General features: G+C 48.0%; 1 protein-coding gene and 1 long non-coding RNA gene across 3 annotated transcripts in view; one reads left to right on the top strand and one right to left on the bottom strand.

The window, feature by feature from the left end:
* Nucleotides 1-3,516, bottom strand: part of LOC113628356 (uncharacterized) — a 54,373-nt gene extending 50,857 nt beyond the window's left edge. For both annotated transcript variants that reach the window (XR_003436016.1, XR_003436017.1), the window contains exon 1: nucleotides 3,377-3,516. This is a non-coding gene — a long non-coding RNA (uncharacterized LOC113628356). The remainder of the gene's footprint in view (nucleotides 1-3,376) is intronic.
* Nucleotides 3,517-17,775: 14,259 nt separating this feature from the next.
* Nucleotides 17,776-18,419, top strand: part of SEPHS1 (selenophosphate synthetase 1) — a 30,372-nt gene continuing 29,728 nt past the window's right edge. The window contains exon 1 of the mRNA XM_027121895.1: nucleotides 17,776-18,047. The gene's annotated coding sequence lies outside the window, so the exon portion shown is untranslated. The remainder of the gene's footprint in view (nucleotides 18,048-18,419) is intronic.

Genomic DNA, 18,419 nt, shown 5'->3' with positions numbered 1-18,419 from the left:
CTATTTTTCTCACAGCTAAGAAAGAGAAAGGATAATGACAAATCCTGGCTTCGGGAAACACTCACTTTGCCAAAAGATTATCGAAAGCATGTGGTCCCAGCTCAACTGCCTGTCTCTCCACACACGTCTCCAGATGATGGAGTGAGCTGGGTGTGTTTACATAAAACACGGTCCTTGGAGCCCAGCAGATGTTTGCTGCCTTCCAGGAGGGGCAATCGGATGGCCGCTTTGGTTTCGTGGCACTGCCCACTTGAGAAGGTAACTTGGGAGCTTAGTGCTGAAGGAGTGTCCTTGGGGGATCTACCAGCTGGGATCAGGTGTCTGAACCTGGACGGAATAATTACACACCCCCTTTCACGACAAAAGGAGATACCCATTCCGTAACCCGAGAGGGGGATTTGACTTTCAAATTGTTAACAGACCTTGGATCAAGCGAAAAGCTTGGGAGGGAAAAGCAAGCAGCCTTTGGATGAGTCCTGAGGTAGGCTGGATGTTCTCCTGAAAGACTCCTAGTCTCTGATTAAACTTCTGCCATCTTCCCTCCTACACTACGGTCCAGGGCAATCACTGAGAGTTTAGAGAAGGTCTTTAACTTATGGCTGCGGTTCATGGTACAATTATGCGGCACTGATAAAGAACCATGTGGATGAATACGCGGGATCATAAAACATTTTTTTTTTTTAAGAGGCACGTGAGAGGAAGTATTTCACAACAGGTCAGGAGGGGACCAAATATTTCAAGTCTGTGGCTTCTTCTGTCTGGGGAAAGAGAGCTGGCCCAAAGATGAGACGAAGTCGGGGGAGTCAGGATGGGGAGTGAAGCTCGCAGACACAGTGAAAAGGTTGGGAGCACAAAAGTGGGATGAGACGGGGAACAAAAATTGCCTCTTGCTGAAGAGTTTGAGAAGGGGCTGCTGCTAACGTACGTGATTTGAAGATGTTTAAAAAATCACGCAACACCGTCCAGCCTCCACCTATAGACACCCAGAAGCAGAGGAACACAAGATTAAAGGAGAATTCAGAGCGGTCAGTAAACACAAGACCATACCACCTCCTCATCTGGACCGTAGGTGCCTCTGCCCATATCCGCCTGGGGTTTTAAGAAAAATGCTGAGATTGGTCAGTTTTTAACCCTAACTTAAGTTGTTGTCATTTAAGACTTTTCTGGACAGTCTCTCTTCTAAGATCTTGGCTTTTAAGGTAACCTAAATGCGCCTTCTATTCTTTTCCATTATTTTCCCTGTAACTTCTTGGGGCCTTTTCAGGTTCTATTGGGGTTCCCTCCAAGCACGGATTCTCTGAGCCTGAGTCATACTATAACGTAACTGCTAGCTCCGTGTGGTCCCAGAGCACTTGAGACGTGACTAATCCCAACTGAGACGTGACTAATCCCAACTGAGAAGTGCGCTAGGTGTTAAAATACATGTCGTCTATCAAAGACTGAGATAATTTAAATTCTTTTAAAATATTGGTTACAGGTTGAAATGGTACTATTTTGGGTAAATGGGGTTCAATAAAATATATTATTAAAATCGATTTCATCTGTTCCTTTTTTCACGTGGCTGCTAGAAAATTTTAAGTTGCACCTGCGGCTCATATGCCATTTCTATTGGACAGAGCTGCTTGGAGCTTTTAATCCATGGCAGCCCATGATGAGTCTCTAGGAGGAGACTGTAGTATGCAGGGTTTCCAAACACATATGACCACACAACCATTTTTCACATGGCTCTTGTTCTAGTTATATACTGATTCTCCTTCACAGGTCCCCCAAACATAATCATGTCCATTAATTCCCATGAGTGGCTTGGAATCCTGTTTAGTGAATGACAGTAGCTGCAGTGCTCAGCCCAGAAGTTCACCTCCCAAAGAAATTCATTTATGGGGACAGAAAAAGCAGTTGAGGCCTTTTGAGGATGTAGCGCGTGATCCTGACCGCTTTAACATGGTCAAGACCAGCAGAGTAGGGCTTCCCTGGTGGCGCAGTGGTTGAGAGTCCGCCTGCCGATGCAGGGAACGCGGGTTCGTGCCCCGGTCTGGGAGGATCCCACATGCCGCGGAGCGGCTGGGCCCGTGAGCCATGGCCGCTGAGCCTGCGTGTCCGGAGCCTGTGCTCCGCAATGGGAGAGGCCATAACAGTGAGAGGCCCGCGTACCGCAAAAAAAAAAAAAAAAACATCAGCAGAGTAACTTTTCTGTAGGTGTTTAACGTGAGGGTGGTTTTAACAAAACCAAAATGAAAATACATTTTATCATTTCACCATATCCCATAGAACCTGATATCTGGAAGGTACCCAATCGAATGCCTCACGTCATATTCTAGATTAGGGACCAAATATCCAGCCACTAATAATTTCCTGAAATATCTACTGAATGTCCACTATGTGCCAGGCTCTTGTTTCATGTTCACCAACAAGCTTACCCAGTTGGTACTATTATGACCTGTCCAATTTCATAGGTGCTGGGAAGATCAGAGAGGTTGGACCACCTCTCTGAGGTCACACAGCTGGAGGGAGGGGCTGGTATGCGTCTCCACTATGCTTTGCTGCCTCTGGGAAGTGGAGGGACTTGCAAATATAATACATCAGACCTAATATTTCAGCTCTTTCAGATAGTAATATACAGTGTTTGCAATAGACAAATGACTGCTTTAATATATTCAAAAGTAATATAATTGTTTTAAACAATTTTAGAGCATTAAAGTAACAAAATGGAAATGGAAACGGCCAGAAAAACCCTTGCTTTTCCACTTTTTCATACCTACAGGTGGAAGTTTGCTGTGATGTTTATTTTAGTTTACTTACATCTACATACTGGACATCCTTGTCTTTTGTGAATTTACATACCAGAGTTTCCGTTTGCAGAAATAGGAACAAGACTCCCTTGTGACAAGCTTTGAGCTTTTCAGATTTCAGGGCCAAGTCAGAGAGGGATTGGGACTATATTCAGCTGTGATTTCTACCCGGCACCCCCAGATCATTTAACGTTTTGAAAATGTTTGGCTATTAGTTAATTCCTACCTTTTTCAGGAGGTAAAGAAGGAAACGGAAGCACAGAACGGAGGGAAGCCTCCTTCCCTGGGCCAGAGCCGACTCCAGCAACAAGGATCCTGACTCAGAGCATGAGGTTATGCTGCCTCCTACTGGCCAGACTGAGACTGCGCAAAACACACTGGGAGGAAAATTGTAATTCAGCGCTTCTCAACCTAATTACTATAGACTCTTTCTAAAGGGAAAAATGTATATCTTAAATATACCTACAGTCCGTAGATTGAAAAAACACCACTCTAAATCCTGCAAATAAGGAAGTTCAAATAGAAACCAAACCTTAAATTCAAAGAGTTGCCTTCAGTTTCCACGGGAGATCCTGCAAGGCAATTACCTTTGTTCTCAGGTTAGGTCCCTCCTGTAGTTCCTGCAAAGTCCGGTAGTAGGGCTTCCCTGGTGGCGCAGTGGTTGAGAGTCCGCCTGCCGATGCAGCGGACGCGGGTTCGTGCCCCAGTCCGCGAGGATCCCACATGCCGCGGAGTGGCTGGGCCCGTGAGCCATGGCCGCTGAACCTGCGCGTCCGGAGCCTGTGCTCTGCAACGGGAGAGGCCACAGCAGTGAAAGGCCCGTGTACCGCAGAAAAAGTCTGGCAGTAAGGATGACCTTGTATCAAAGGCATCTCTCTACTTAACTTTTGGTCCTGATTCTAACTCCATTCCTACAGAAACATACTCTTCCCTTGGTTTCTGTGAACTGTACTTACCCCTCTTCTTTGCCATCTATGCCTTTCTGTCTCTTCTCCTCGAAAATGGAGAGGACATCTTTGCCCTGTTTCAGCCTCCCATCGTCTTACACTTTCTTGTAATGAGATCTCCTCACTCTGACAGCTTCCAGGCAGAACTTCTCCGTCAACCCATCCCGCTTCCAACGCCTTCACAGGCAGAATCAGTGTCTCTCTCCTCCAGGCAAACACATCACCCTGTCCTGAACTCTGTCGCCTTGCATAAACAAGGTACCTGTCTCCCCCTCTAGTCCTCCAGTAATTTGAGGACAGAAGACCACGTCTTAGACACTTTGGAACAATACCCTTATTGATATCACCTGAGCTTGAAAGTGTGCTCAGCATCCTTAAAGGAATTGTCTCGACTCAGATGTCTGAATAAGACAATAAGTTAAGTTCATGATTTAATAAGACAAATACACAAAACACTGGAATACAAAATGAAATGGGAGAGAGAAATGGCAGGTTACAGAAGCCGATAAAGCCTTGGACTAGGAGAGCACAAAGGAAGAAGCAATCGCCTTCAGCTAGAGAGGGAGGAAATGGCATTTGAGGCTGCTCTGAAATGGTAAGTACGTATGGGGGTTGAAGTGGGGAGAGTGGAGTTGTCATTTATGGAAAGAGTCTACTCCAGACAGAAGAAATCCAAATAAAATAAAAGAAAATATAAGCCTCTGAGACAGGAAAGTGTGAATATCTTCTATGAGAAAGGAAAAGTGCTGTTTTTTCCAGAGTCTTCTTTCAGGAGGGAGAGAGAGAAAGGCACATGGGGTCAAGTCACTGAGGGTCTTAAATGTGAAACTAAGGAGAGGAGTCGGATATCTTGACCAGGCAGGAGCTGGGATGGAGTGTCCGTGGGCCCGTGGAGCACAGACACTCCGGTACCAAGGTATCCAACTGCTTCCAACTTGCCCTTGGGCGCTGTAGTACTTCTGGGAAAATGACTTGAACTCGGTCAGCCCCAGGAGTTTGGACGTACGTAGACAGAGGACCTGGTGTGAGCAGCTTCGAGGGAGGGTCCGTGGAGGCTGAGTCTGACTAGGAAACCAGGCAAGCCCCAAGGCTGAGCGTGGGGAGGGGACAGGGGAGGGAGTCCCAAGCGCCCCAGGGCAGCGGGCACCAGAACCGGGGTGGTGTATGCAACCGTGATGAAAGGGCATTTTCTTCACCTCTGGAACACTTTGGGACACCCCCTGCCCACCTCCACCTCAGATGGGGTGTACAAAGGAGATAGCATTCTCTTCTTTATATAAGAGCAATGATTTCCAAATTTGAGCGTGCACCAGCATCGCCTGGAGGGCTCGTGAAAGCACCCCATATGGGGCCGCACCCCATATGGGGCCCCACCCCCATAGCACCTGAGTTAACAGGTCTGGGGTGGTGCCCCCAAAGTTGCATTTCCAGTAAGTTCCGAGGCGAGGCTGATACTGCTAATCCAGGGGCCTCTCTTGGAAAACCGTTGTGCAAGAACATCCCTGGGAGGAAAATGCTAAGAGTAGCACCCATGCCTGTGCTGTTCATCATGGAGTTCCCAGCGCCTAGCAATGTGCCTGAGACATAAAAGGACCTCCAGAAATATAAGGCTAAGAGCTGGTCCTGAACAGATGCAAGGCCAGAGAGCACGTGACACATAAAAGCCCGATCACAGATGGAGAGACCGCCCCCTGTCTTCAGACGGAACAATGTCGAGATGGGTGTAACACCTATTTTGTTTTAACATTTAATGAGTTTTCTTAGATTTTTTGTTTTTAATAAAATGTCACAGATAGAGTTCTACCACAGCTACGACCTCAGACTTTCCTCCTCTCCCTCCCAGCAGGTAAGCCTATCCTTCACATCTTTATGAATTGATCATATATATACATATTCAATATGTTTAATGCTTTATTTAGTTAGTTATGATTCTTTAATATTTTTAAATGTCATGAGCATATCATACAATGCATTTCATGGTGCGCCTAATTCTGTTCATTATGGGGGTTTTTTTCCCCTTAAATTGTGGTAAAATAGATATAACTTAAAATTTACCATTTTAAGCATACAGTTCAATGGCAGTAACTACATTCATTTTGTTGTGCAAATATCACCAACCCATCCATCTCTGGAACTTTTTCCTCTTCCTGAATTAAAACTCCATACCCATCAAACACTAATTCCCTTAACATTATGTTTTCATGGTCCTTCAACTGGATACATTGACTTGTTCTATCATTGTAACTGCTATAATAGCGTTCCATTATAGGACTGTGCAACCTTTATTATCCCACCTCCTTTTTGATGGAAATTTAAATTATTTCCAACTTGCAGCTATTACAAATATCCTGATATATGACTCTTTCTTTGTACATACATCCCCCTAGGAGAGGAATTAATAAGAATCAGAGGATATATCCATCTTTACTAGAGAGCATTCAATCCATCCCCAAAATGGCTTTACTAATTTCTATTCCTGCCATTAGCATAAGACAACCCCAATTTCCCCACATTCCTGACAACATTTGGTCTCACTGGACTTTTAATTTTTGCCAACCTGGTGGATATAAAATGATGTCACATTTTCATTTGCATTCCTTTTTTTTTTAAGTGAAACCAAGCTACGCACGCAGTTTTTTAAAAATATTTATTTATTTTATTTTTTTGGCTGCGTCGTGTCTTAGTTTTGGCGCTCAGGATTTTTCGTTGCGGCGCGCAGTCTCTTCGTTGCAGAGCCTGGGCTTCTCTCTAGTTGTGGCGCACAGGTGTTTTCTCTCTAGTTGTGGCGCACGGGTTCCAGGGAGCGTGGGCCCTGTAGTTTGTGGCACGTGGGCTCTCTCTAGTCGAGGTGCCTGAGCTCAGTAGTTGTGGTGCGTGGGCTTAGTTGCCCCATAGCATGTGGGATCTTAGTTCCCCACAGGGATTGAACCCATGTCCCTTGAATTGGAAGGCGAATTCTTAACCACGGGACCACCAGGGAAGCCCTTCACTGGCATTCGCCTGATTTCTGGTTAGGTTGAACATCTTTTCACGTATTTATTAGCAACACAAATGTCCCCTTTTCTGAATTCCCTGTTCATATCTTTATCACTTTTTCTATTGGTTTGTTTTTTCTTGTTGATTCATAGGAGTTCTTTACATACTTTAGAAAGTGTTCCTTTGTTTATTATGAGTTACAAATATCTACTCCCAGTCTGTGGCTTGCCTCTTGGTGTAAGTATCTTTTTTATTCCACATAAGTTTTAATTTCAATATAGCCAAATTTATCACTTTTTTTTCTTTTTACTTGATGCTTTTTGCAACTTATTTAAGAGCACCTTCTTGTTCTGAGGACATAAAGAGAAACTCTTATAATTTCTTTGATAAGTGTTGATTTTTTTGTGTGTGAGTATGTGTGTGAAAGCATTAATTTATTAAATCTATGCATTTTAACATGCATTTTAATGTGTATGAGGGTTGGGACCACAGTGTGGAAGCAGAGACATCAGTTTGGGGACTGTCTTAGTTTGGGACGCTATAACAAAATACAATAGACTGGGTGGCTTAAACTACGAATATCTATTTCTCTCAGTTCTGGATGCTGGGAAGTCCAAGATCACAGTACTGGCAGATTCAGCATCTGGGGAGAACCCTCTTCCTACTTGTAGATGGCCACCTTCTTGCTGTATCTTCACATCACAGAGGGGGAAGGCTCTGGTCTCTTTCTCTTCTTATAAGGGGACTAATCCCATCATAGGGGCCCCACACACATGACCGAATCTAAACCTAATTACCTCCCAAAGTCCCCATCTCCCGATACCATCACATTGAGGGTTAGGGCTGCACCATATGAATTTTAGGGGGTTACAAACATTCAGTCCATAGCAGAGGCCATTGCAAGTCATTCAGGCAACTGAAATATGAACTTAGGAAGAACCGGTGGAGGAAAATAATGAATGGATTTGGCAATATTCGGTAAAGTAGAATCAACAGGAAGCCAGACCCAGCAGAGGAAATCACCACCAACAAATTGTCAGGGGTGCACACCCATTTTACATGAATCACAGAACCTCCAGGTAGAAAAGGATCTTAAGGCTCATCCAGTACAACCACCCACGTGTTGTTTGGACCCGGTCACCGAGCATGGAAATGGAAACATGTCTGCTCACTCTCTTTGAAGAAAACAGTACCACCGCAGCCAGGTAGACTGGCTCAGCTCAGAGAAATTCAAGCCAAGGAGGGCCAAACCTGAACCACATCCAAAACCAGACATGGTCCCTGCATTCCAGATGTGGGCGCCCTGAGAAACTTAAACTAAAACCGATTTCTGCCTCTGCCGTTATTTATTTATTATTCCTCACTTGTATCCTGTATGTCTAGTTTCGTGTCTGGAGGCCCCGAGGCCGGGTCCACCTCTGAGCCGTGTCCAGCGCAAGCCTCACACGTTGCAACACAGAGCGAGTGCCAGACAAGGACAGGAACCCTCGGGTAGGATGAACTCAATCTGTAATTCTCTTCCCAAGCAGCCTCACAGCAGAGGAGATAATTAAGGGAGATGGTGTATTTGGGAGCAAAGGGCGAAGTCAGCCAAGGATTAAGTATGGGGAACAAAGAATGTGAATAAATAGCTGCTCCTCTGCTGGCAGAACAGTGAACTCTAGTCCACTTAGGGCTTGGTTCTGGAGCCAATTTTTGTTTAACCAATTGTGAGAGCAGGAAATAGACAGGAAGTCTGAATCTTATATCTGCACAGACATGTCATCTCTACCTGTGTTCTCTGCTTCTCCCCTTCCTCATTCTTCCTCTCTTTTCTCCTCCCCCACCAAATACTAGGGAGAATTGGGCTTCTAACACTCATCGTTCATTACAATATGACTTAGACACTAGGGGGCAGGGGAGAGCCAATTACATGTAATTCAGAAAAGCGGGAAGAAATGCACCCGAACCAAGTAACCAAGACCCTTCATTTATTATATTGCAGAACCAAGCCCTGAAGGGCAGGAAGCTGGAAACGGCTGGGATAGGATCTCTGGCTAGAAGGCAAGAGCAGCTTTCCTTAATGGAAGAGGGAATGGAATGGTGGAGGGAAAAACTGGAAAATGAATCAGGTGTGGATGGCTCTCAAGGTCTCAGGATTTAGGGGGAGCGGGGGGGGGGGGGGCAGTAATCTATGAATTTTTGGAAATTATGTGCAAAACCTCACTCATTTTAATCAGTGGAGACAGGAAGAGAGAGGGAATGTGAAAATGCAGTTAAAGAAAATAAACTGGTTTTACTTCCCTCCGTATTATCGCTCATGTATCAGAGACAAAGGGAAAACTTAATTAATTTTGTGGCCTTTGCTACTCTCGGGGTGCAAACAATGAAATCTTCACTTTATAGCACCAAATTAATCACTTTTGTGCTTAAGAAAAATGGGATTCACCAGGGACAACACCGCAGCATGGTGGGATCTTGTGGAACGTGGCTAAATTTTGGGTGGTGCAGAGCCAGAATTTCGGAGAGCATCATATTGTTAATTGTATTTCAGTGGAGAGTACCCTCCTCGGCCGATCACACTCAGAGCCATGCATGCGGGGTGCTGCAGGAAGTGGGTCTCAGGGGGAGCCCCAGGCTTGGTGGGGAGAGGGGAGACCCTCCAGGGGGCCTGCAGGGGACTTCTTAACTATGGGGTCTACTCCAACGAGCTTCCTTCCTTTTGAAATAACCGATTCACTTCAAACACCATGACTCGAATTTCTTGTGACCTTTTTTTCTTGCCAAAAAAGCTATGGTTTTTACCAAAGATTGTAAAAGACCACTGAAGAAAATAAATGATTATTGTAATGACTGTAGCATTAATGAACTAATGGAATAATAATGCACTCCCTATATTTCCAATTGCTCCTCTCAATTCAGATTCTGTTCTCCCCCAGCACTTGCCACCATATTACTCAGTTTGGGGAGGGTCACAGACCCCTCCGGGGAGCTGATAAAAGCTAGGAACTCTCTTCCCAGAAATGCACAAGTAGGTACAATTTTGCACGTAATTTCAGAAGGTTCATAGATCTCCCCCTGCCCTTCCTCTCCAAAAAAAAAAAAAAAAAGAAAAAAGAAATCGCTGAGACCTTGACTTAGCACTTGGTATTACAGCAATTCTCTTTCATTGATTGGGATCTTGACCTGTTCACAGAGTCCCAACACTGAGCACAGCGCCTGCAAACTAATAGCTGCTCAAAGATAAGGCTTATTGTTCACCTGACTTTTCAGGCGAGAAGGATGGAATGAGGGACTTCCCTGGTGTCCAGTGGCTAGGGCTCCACGCTCCCAATGCAGGGGGCTGGGTTTGATCCCTGGTCAGGGAACTAGATCCTGCATGCCACAACTAAAGATGCCACGCTGCAACTAAAAAGAAAAAAAGATCGCGCATGAGGTAATAAAGATCCCATGTGCCACAACTAAAAAAAAAAAAGAGATCCTGCATGCAGCAACAAAGATCCTTCACAGCCAAATAAATGTTAAAAAAAAAAGAATGGTGAAATGAGAGGAATGACATTTAAAAACAGGGAGAAAGCGTGTTTATGTCACTCAAGAAAAAAAAAATTGATTGGCCTTTAAGCTGTTACCATTTTTACTGGGATTTGGATCACTGGAAAATTTCATAGTGTGAAAAAAGAGCCAGTTTCTCTTATATAGACAGGGATCTGCAGCCTTAGCCCTTGAGAGAGTTAGATTGATCTAGAAAGATGTGTAGTTACTAGGGACTTCCTTGGTAGGACACGGGTTAAGAACCCACCTGCCAATTCAGGGGTCCCAGGTTTGAGCCCTGGTCCGGGAAGATCCCACGTGCCGCGGAGCAACTAAGCCCGTGCGCCACAACTACTGAGCCTGCGCTCTAGAGCCCGTGCGCCACAACTACTGAGCCTGTGTGACACAACTACTGAAGCCCGCGCGCTTAGAGCCCATGCTCTGCAACAAAAGAAGCCACTGCAATGAGAAGCTTGCGCACGGCAACAAAGAGTAGCTCACGATCACCACAACTAGAGAAAGCCCACAAACTCGCGCACAAAAAAAAAAAGAATAAGCCTAGATAGAGGCCTAGGGGAAAACAGAGAATGCCCCCAAAAGATCAGGATGCAGCTAAAATCTGCCTTAGGGATCTTGTTCCGTTCTAGAACCTGCCCACCAGGACGATGCTGCCTGTGAGGGGGTCGACAGTGAGTGGTTCCAGGCACAGACGCTACTTTGCTTTCTCATGAGAGCTGCCAAGGCCCCATCTTTCCTTTCCAGCCTCTGAATTTATTACCTCTGGGACTCCTGCTTCTGGATCTGAATTTCTGCCCCCCTTCGCCCCCCACAGAAACCTACCTTTCATTGGGGTTCTGACACTCGCCCCCAGGCCTTAAGCCCTGCTAGCAGACAGTTCTAGGGCTGCAAAGCCAGGCCTGCAGGGGGTGATGGGCGATGTGGAAGGAACACTCCTGTACCCTGCTGGGGAGCAACGGATGGCGTAGTGGATCCTAGTCTGGCCTGGGCTGAGAAGGAGGGAGAGGGGAGAGCAAGGTGTCCAGAAGGTGTCATCCTAATGGAACCGAACATTTGGAGTCCCTGCCTCGAGGTGGAGCGTAAGGGATAGTATCTCAGGCATCTGTGTGACCTCAACCCTGGTCCAGCAGACTGTGACCCTTCTGGTCAGCCCTCATTTGTGTGAGAGGACAGTGCAGTTGGACAACACCCCACTTGGGGGAGGGGGAAGGTAGCTGCAGGAGGGTAAACCATCCTGCGATTTGCGATTTGCGGGCGGAGCATGTCAAGTGCGTTCTCAGTCACTTGACAACTACTTAGTGAGTGCCTGCATCTTTGAGTGTGGACTTGGGAGACAGATGGCCCCGGTTCAAATCCAAGCCCTCCACTTTCTGCCACTGTGACTTTGGACAAGTTACCCACCGTCTCTGTGCCTCTATTTCCTCACCTGTAAATGGATAATAATGGTATCTACTTCATCCGGTTGTTATGAGGATTAAGTGAATTTGTCTATGCCGCGCCCTCGGAAGCCTGCCTGGCGTGCACACAGCAAGCGGTTTGAAGTGTTAACTGTTGTCACTGTGTTGAACCCACAGCCATGGTCCTTGCCTGCGTGGAACTGACAGCCCATGAGGAAAGCAGAACAAACCCTGTACAATCCACCCACTAAACTTAGCTACCGGAGCATCCGTACCTGCTTCCTCTCCTGTCTCCATCCAGCTGCCAGAATGCCTCGCCTCTCCCCTCCTTCCGGGACCTTGTTCTACCAGCTACCCCTCCTCATTCCTACATCTTTAGTCTCCTTTGCTTTGCTTTATGCATCTGTTCAAAGCTTCTCAGGTTCTAAAAAACCACCCCCTTCTCCCCCTCAAGTAAATGTCTCTCTTCTTCTGCGCCTTCTACAGCATGCTTCTTAAAAGAGGCATAGTATAGACTCTTAAAAGCCTCTTAAAAGAGTCTATACTCATTATCTGCACTTGCCGACCCACACTCACTCCTCGGACCCCTACACCCCGTCTTCCACCTGCACTCAAGTACCCCAAGGCCACTAAATCCAATGATTTATTTTTGGCCCTTATGTCGATTTTCTGTAGCACGTGACAATGTTGACTCCTCCTACCTTCTTAGAATTTTCGTCCCCCAATTCCAGAGTAACTCTCTCCTGTCACTCCTACTACAGGCCAGAGAATGCCCGAGGCACTGGGAGGCAAAGGTATTCAGTCTCCCCAGGAGCTCGTGGCTTTTAGTGGGAGGGGGGAGCGGGGGGGGGGGGGGGGGGGGGGTGGAGGAGAGATTAGGTACATGGAATCATTGCAAATCAGGGGGATGAGTTCTACGATAAGGACCAAAGTAGGAAGGCGCAGCTGGTTCCCTCAGGGCACTCAGGGGAGAATCCATTTCCTCGCCTTTTCCAGCTTCTGGAAGCTGCTCACGTTGCTTGGTTTGTGGCCCCGTATCACTGCGACCTCTGCTTCCTTTGTCACAACTCTTCAGGCTCTCTTGCCTCCCTTTTTTCCTGTATAAGGATCCTGGTGTTACATTGGTCCATCCAGATAACCCAGGAAAATCTCATCAAAAAAAAAATCCTTGGGGGCTTCCCTGGTGGCGCAGTGGTTGAGAGTCCCCCTGCCGATGCGGGGGACGCGGGTTCATGCCCCGGTCCGGGAAGATCCCACATGCCGCGGAGCGGCTGGTCCCGTGAGCCATGGCCGCTGAGCCTGCGCGTCCGGAGCCTGTGCTCCTCGGCGGGAGAGGCCGTGGCGGTTAGAGGCCCGCGTACAGCAGAAAAAAAAAAAAAAAAAAAAAAAAATCAAATCCTTGGGCTTCCCTGGTGGCGCGGTGGTTGAGAGTCCGCCTGCCGATGCAGGGGACGCGGGTTCGTGCCCCGGTCCGGGAAGATCCCACATGCCGCAGGGCGGCTGGGCCCGTGAGCCATGGCCGCTGAGCCTACGCTCCGCAACGGGAGAGGCCGCAACAGTGAGAGGCCCGCATACTGTAAAAAACAAAACAAAACAAATCCTTAATGGGACTTGCCTGGTGGTCCAGTGGTTAAGACTCTGCACTTCCACTGCAGGGGTCTTGTGTTCGATCCCTGGTCAGGGAAGTAAGGTCCCGCATGCTGTGTGGCACGGCCAAAAAAAAAAAAAAAAAATCCTTAACCACATCTGCAAAGTCCGTTTTGCCAGGTAAGGTAACACAGTCACAGGTGATTAGGATGTGAATATCTCTGGGGACCACTCTGCTGTCTACCAGAGATGGAGTTCTCCCTGGAGCAGCCAGACAACTCTTCAGAGATAAGACTCTTGGAGGGGAATTTTATAGGGTTAGTTCTTATTTGCCAGAAGGGGAGAAAAGGTGGTACAAGCAAAGGACGAGTGCCTGCCGAGAGGCTAAATGTAGAAAGAGAAGGTGAGCCTGGAGATCTGTAAGCATCCAGCATGGTTGCATGGCTGAAGTACAGGAAGAGGGTACCTTCTAGAGATCATATGAGAGAGGAAAAGTAGAAGCTGGATCGTGAAGTTTTTTGTTTTTTTTTTTTAAACCAAATTGAGTCTGAAATGTATCTGAAATGCATTTACTTGGCCAATGCCATTACTTTAGACCGTGCTATTTTTTCTTTAAAACGTTCTTTAGGGACTTCCCTAGTGGTCCAGTGGGAAAGACTCCATGCTCCCAATGCAGGGGGCCCAGTTGGATCCCTGCTTGGGGAACTAGATCCCGCATGCATGCCGCAAGTAATAAGAGTCCACATGCCTCAACTTAAAAAAGATCCTGCGTGCCGCAACTAAGACCGGGTGCAGCCCAAATAAATAAATAAGCCTTGGGAATTATCCTTAAAAATAAATAAATTAATTAATTAAAGCAAATATTCTAAAAAAAAACAACTTTAAGTTGACTCACTTTTTGTCCTAAATAATAATGCCCACAGAATCACAGGTTTTATATGTTAGTTATATCTTTCCAGTGTGTGTTAAGATGTGTATGTAACTATAAAATGTTCTTCCCTGTACACCCTAAAATCACGTACACCCATGAGTGAGTACCATACTTTGAGAAATGGAGCCAGAGGCATTGAAACCGCCTAAAGGTTTTGAGCAGGGAAAGAAAGAACATGATCAGGGTTGCCTTGGATCAATATCATTCCCGCAGCATTAATCACTTTGGACTGAACAGAGACCGGTGAAAATCACAGCAGAAAGCCCGTAAATTAGGAGACTTCCACAATAGTTGAGGGGAGAGATGAGACATGAACAGAGACAGGGACTGTGGGAGGGGAGTGGAGGGTTTGGATGTGAACAATATCAAGGCGGTAGAACTGACAGGTAACAGTGAAGACTGGAAATGGAAAGGGAGGAGCTGGGGATGACTACCAGGGTTCTAGCATGTGCAGTGCAGCAGATACCGGTCCATCCACCAAGATGGCAAATAGAGGGGGAGCTGATGGGCGGGCGAGGGGGGGGCAGGGTTGGAAGGAAAAGAACTGCTTTGGTCTGGAACATGCTCGATTTGAAGCGTCTGTGGAACACTCATGTAAGTACTTGAATGCCTGTGTCTGTGGCTCTGGGGACTGGGGCATCATAGAGAGCCGAGCTGTCCAGTAGAAATAGGCTGTGAGCAACCTATGTCATTTTAAATGGTCAGGTGGCCACATTAAAAAAAAAAAGTAAAGAGATTAAATGATATATTTTATGTAACGCAACATATCCAAAATATTCTATTGCAAGATGAATCAATAGAAAAATCACAAAGATATTTTACATTTTTTCACTTTAAGTATTCAAAATCCAGTGCATTTTTTACAGAGAGCACATCTCAGCTGGGACATTCCAGGCACTCAAAATGCACCACGGAGTGTTACCGTATTTATTGGACAGCACGGCTCTAGAAGCACTTGCTGCAGGCAGGCCAGGGTGATCAGATGTTTACCTGGGGGATGGTGGAGGCTGAGGACCCTGATCAGATACTGAGGGTGATCAGATTTGCTAAAACTGGATTTTACAAGGAAGTGCCCAGATGGGTCTAGGAGAAGATTCAGGAGCCAGACTGAAGTTTGGCCAAGCAAATCATCTTTGTCACAATTCCACCCATGACACCTGATCAATGTAATCTTTGGAGTGGGGCTGGCAAATGCGTATTTTTAACAAGCCTCCACCAGGTAATGCAACCCAGGAGAACCATCTTTCAGTTGGAGCCAGTAGGACCTGAGAACTCAGGGGAGATGGTTCACAACAGGATGGGGCTCTGATGAGCCGCCTGGGGAAGACTCACAGAAAGAAAAAAAGCTGATGGGGGGAAGCACAGAGAGAGAGGCTTGTGTTTAGGGCAAAGGAAGGGAAGGATGAGAGCGCTGGTGGAGTATCTGTCCCCAACACTGTAGCCTGGCTCCAGGCTACTCAGGGCATCGTGGCTTAGACCAGAGTCTACAAACTCCGCTCGGGAGAATCTGACTCAAGCTGTCCTGGAGCTGCCGGAGAGCTCCAACCCCAGGGCCTGGGGGAGGAAGGAGTGGGTTCTGAGGACGCTCGCCTCCCACACAAAGCAGGGATCAGCCTCTTGCTGGCCCAGACATTCAGTTTTGAAACTCCGCAGGGCTCTGTCCAAGGTCTCTTTCTTTTTCTTCCTCTGCTCTCACTCCTGGTTAATTTCACCCCTTTCCGGGGCTTCAAACTCCATTTATATGCTGATGGTGCCCACATTTGCATCTCAGACTCAGAGTCCACCCCTACTCCAAGGGCCAGACCTAGTTTTACCAATTGCCTTCTGCCTAGAGCATCTGGCGGGTGCCTGAAATTTAACATTTCCAAAGCTGAACTAACCCCCAAACCTGTTTGCTTGCTAGTAAGTTCCTGTTTCAACTAGTAGCCTCACTACTCACCCGGTTCCCCCCAAACTAGAAATCTGGGTGCCATCTTCCGCCTCTTCCGCCAACCATACGCGAAATCACCTGAAATTCCTTCCTTTGTCTGTATTCCTGCAACTTCAGTTCGGATACCCTCGACCCCATGCTTGACTAGTACAATTCCCTCCTCATTAGAGATGTGGCCCCACTCTCCCTTCTGGGAGAGGGCATCCTCCCAAATGCGGTACAGCCTTCTTTTACAAGCTAAACTTGTAAAACCCAAATCTGACAAACTCTGCTGACTACGGCATAAACAGCAAACTCCTCGGCATGAAACATGCATCCTCACAGAGGGCCCTACTCACCTCTGTTGTCACCTTCCCCCAATCCCCAAAATCTTTTTTTCTAGTTGTGACATTTGTTTGCTAAAAAATACACACAACATACCAAAATGCCCCAAACAACTCACAAAATCGATTTTAAAAGGGAGGAGATGAGGGGAGTTAAGATATCTGTATCCTCCTTCCCTGATCCCGAAGGTCTGGAGTGTTGCCTGGGGATTGCCTGTACCTGCGTTTCCCCAGGCGATTCGGAGGCAAATCTAGCTTTGTCAACCAGTGGGTTATGCCACTCTGACAAAAGTCCAACACATCAAAGAATCTAGGCTACTATGCTCTTTCCTAACTTCCTGTAGGGCTGCAGAGAAAAGACAGAGAGGAGCCTGCATCAGCCTGGACTGCATTCTAGACTGCATCACGATTGCATCCTCACCTAGATCAAAACCCTGGGGAACTGCCAAGCAGAAATTTTAAGAATGAAAAGGGCATCTGCGTAGCCTACAAACCTGACAACAGAACCTCCAGCACCTTTCGGTTAAAAAACGCTCCTGCCCCAAAATACATTTAGAAAACGTCGAACCACTCTAGAAAACTTTGATCGGCATCCCCTCTCTCACTTCTCGGTTTTAAGGGGAGCCCTAAAAGACGCCATAGGAAAGCATTTTGCTTTATTTTATTCAGCAGTGCCTTAGAAAGTTGAAAACCTGAAAAAAGTAATCTCAGAAGCTGAATCGCTCCTATGGGCGTCCATTCAAACACAAACAGTATTAGACTGCCATGTTTACTTGAACCCGTGGAGAGAAAACAATGTAACTGAGGAACCTTAAGCTTTGACTTCCTACCAAGCACATGAAACGTTCAAGAAACTTTGCAGGACGTGTGCACGTTCACTAAGGCTCATATTAACTCCCGAGCCAGGCTGAACAATAGAGGGAGACTCGTTATTAACGAAACGCGCCGTCTGTGTTTCGAAGTCCTTCATCGCAGCAGAGGGGGCCTTTCCTCTGCTCCGATTCGATTTTCAAATTGTTTCCACGCTCATTGTCTGCCAGTAGGAACAACGGCAGCGCTTGGGGCGCTTGGGGGAGCAGGTACAGCGTCCCGCAGAGTGCAGCGCGGTTGAGCCCGGCCAGGTTTTGGGACATTCCCGGCCCTTCCAGCGGATCAAGGAAAAGGAGGTGGCCCGGGCGCCAAAGGCTGCTGCCAATGCAACTCGCAACTTTTGAAATCAATCCTTTTTGCATCATGCAACGGATGCCACCTCTCCTCTGGCTTGCAACCCCCCACCCCTCCCCCGAGACCAATCATTGCCGCGCTCGGGCCTGCACATCGCCTCCGCCCCCTTGCCGGGCCGCACGCAGCTACCGAGCCGCTCTGGCCGCGGCCCGCCGCCTCTTAAAGGGAGGGAGCCGGCCCTTAAAGGACCCTCGCGCGCGGCGCACGGCGGCCCCGTTCCCGGCAGGGGCCCGCCGAGCCAGGCCGAGACCCCGCGGCGCCCAGGCGCGGCCCGGGGCCCTCCCGCCCTCCGCGCCGCCGCCGGGAGCGGCCTTTTTATTCAGGCGACGCTTAAGGGAGCCCGGCGGCGCCCGGTGCATTGTGGGAGCGGCGGAGTCCCGTTCGCGGGAGGAGGCGGAGGGCGCAAAGCGAACCGGTAAGCGCCTGGCTCGGGGAGGGGGGGCGAGACACCAGGCTTAAAGGGGAATATTCGTCCGCAGGCCCAGGGCGGCCGTGCGGATCCCCTCGCGGGCCGCCTGGGCGCGCCGGGAGCCGTGCACGGTCGGCGCTCTGCAGCGCAGCCTGGAGAGGGGCCGAGCCAGGGCTTGGTGGGGCCGCTTTAAAAAAGAAGCACCGCCCGCGCCGCCGCCGCCGCCGCCGCGCGGGGCCGAGGAAGGAGGGAGGGAGAAGAGGGCGGGGGAGGAGTGGAGGGGGAGGGCGGCGACGCAGGGGTTAATTTTTTCGCCCGCCGACATTTTTGTGCGGCGGCGGCGGCGGCCCGCGCGCGCGGCGGGAGAGCCTAGCCCGG

Source organism: Aethalodelphis obliquidens, unplaced genomic scaffold, assembly GCF_003676395.1.
Source record: "Aethalodelphis obliquidens isolate GAN/ISIS:26980383/991018 unplaced genomic scaffold, ASM367639v1 scaffold23, whole genome shotgun sequence".
Lineage (NCBI taxonomy): Eukaryota > Metazoa > Chordata > Mammalia > Artiodactyla > Delphinidae > Aethalodelphis > Aethalodelphis obliquidens.
This window is presented reverse-complemented; position numbering and strand designations above follow the sequence as displayed.